The sequence below is a fragment of the Vigna radiata genome, unplaced genomic scaffold, assembly GCF_000741045.1.
Source record: "Vigna radiata var. radiata cultivar VC1973A unplaced genomic scaffold, Vradiata_ver6 scaffold_111, whole genome shotgun sequence".
Lineage (NCBI taxonomy): Eukaryota > Viridiplantae > Streptophyta > Magnoliopsida > Fabales > Fabaceae > Vigna > Vigna radiata.
The window spans coordinates 362,977-365,234 of record NW_014543596.1 but is presented as its reverse complement, the minus strand read 5'-3'; positions in this window follow the sequence as shown (position 1 = coordinate 365,234).

The following is a 2,258-nucleotide window of genomic DNA, read 5'->3' as shown; positions in this document are numbered from 1 at the left end:
GAAAGTGGTTGCCCCGAGCTTGTTCTCCACTTCAACTGCGTTATCTTCGGCCTTTTGAGTGTGAACTTGTCCCTGAGTACGCTCCTGAGAGTGAAGTGTAATTTAGGGGAAACCCATGTAAGGGAAATTTTGGGTCTCTTATACACTTTGTTGCAGTCATGGTGCACACGAATCCCCAGTTCCCTGTAAGGCATTCAGGGCTTCGAAGGCTTGGCTCATTTTCCCTTTCAATTGTTGGATAACAACTTTTCATCCCTTCTTGAACTTCTCCTTGGTTCTCCAAGATTTGGTAACTGGTTCGAGTCCTTTAGGGTATCTTGGATTTTTTTTAAGAAAATTTTTATTAGATGAAACACATGAGAAAAAGAAAATAAAATTGAAAAGAAAAAGAGAAAACAATGTAGTTCAAATCCTCTAGTCAGAAATTATAAAGCTGTGAAAAGACTGCCCCGCTATAATCTGGAAATTAACACGAAACAGAGCCAACAGGGTAGCTCATCATTCAAAAGTTCATAAAATGTGAAGCATAGGAAGTCTTTTTCAACTATCTTGGGGCCTTAACCATCAGATTTTTCATTTCTCCCATTGATTTCTTGCAGCAATTGAGGAATGTTTCAATCCCCTTGAACAGGTTAAAATATCGACAATGCAGACTCAGCATTAGCTAATGACTTAAGAACGTTTTCAATGGCTTCATTGGCAAGGGAAACTAGTTGTGAGAGGCTTCACTTTCAATTCGCCCATGTTCAACAACATGTTCCTTCATTTGAATTATCAATTCCTGATGTCTCCTTTTAGCACAATGCCAACATTCTTTCTCCAATTTTTTTTTTTTGCCACTATTGCTTTCACATGCTGCTCAACATCATGAAATTACTTTTCACCATTTGAGTCAGGAGAAATTAACTTGGATGACAACTTGATTGTCTTAACCCTCTTTGTGATCAATCTGGCTGAGAGAAATCTTTCATTAATAGTCCATGATCTCGGGCATTTCTCCAAGTGAACAACGTTGCCCCAAGTGTCCCTAGCATGAAGCATTTCAATAAAGGTCTCTTCCTCAGAATATCTGCAATGTGGTAAGAGATGCAGGTGTTGACGACCCTCTCACAAGATATCCAAATTGTTTTTTTCTTTTTTTTTTCTTTGTTTTTTTCTTTTTTTTTTTGTTTTTGTTTTGTTTCTTTTTCTATATTTTTTGTTAACACATACACAACAATGGATACCCATGAGAGGGACATTAGGGTAATTTTCGCAACGACGTGTGATACATGATATTTGCTACCAAGAGATACGCCATTTAAACTTTCCCTCTTCTGAGCCTGCATAGAGCCGCATTCATTCATTTGCCCCTTTCATCTTTGGTTTACACTGTAGTAATTCACCGAGGGGACATGTAACATTTAAGATTCTCTTACTCATGCAAGAGATGAACCATACGTACAACATCGGTAAACAGCGTAACATCTTCCCTCTATTTGGCTCACAACATCCCACGAATGCATTCATGGCGGCGTAGTCAACAAAATTCCCGATATTAGGAAGGAGCATGACACCATAGAGGATAAGGGCGAGTACATCCATAAATGCTTCCCACTTTTCCTTTTCAACCAAACGATGCAAGTACTGCTCTAGGTATCCCTGAGGAAAGTCCCTTGTTGTACCTTTAAGTATGAATTCACTCTCCAACTTCATAGGGGGAACTTTCATTATCCTTGCTAGCTGCAAATCAGGTATATACTGCCCAAGGTGGTAAGAAGTGTTTCCCTTGAGGAATACATCTAAGGTCTCCTCAAATTCTTCCATTGTTGGCATCAACTAGAAATGGGCCATAGTGTTGGGCTAAAACAATAATTGTTGTTGTCTGGACCTCCACCTCTGACAGGATCAACAAATTCCCACAATCCTCCTGGATGCATTTTTCAAGGTCATTTTTTCATATCCCTCAAGAGATTGATACTGCCCCCCTTGACTTCAATGCGTATGCTTTTCTTCAAAAAGTTTAAACTTGAATGTCCCTTGACTCGAAATCCCATGTTAATTTTCATTTTTACCGTAATCACAACTTTGTAATTTCTTGACTAGAACCCACAAAATTTTGACAATACCATAAAAACATGAGCAACAAAGAAAGAACGCAATGATATGTACGAGGTGCTTGATTTTATTAAACAAAAGTGAGGGTTATAAGACTGCACACATCTCCCTTTGTGCCCTAGTGAAGGTTCGGCATTTTAGATTTAAGGTCAAGTATATGC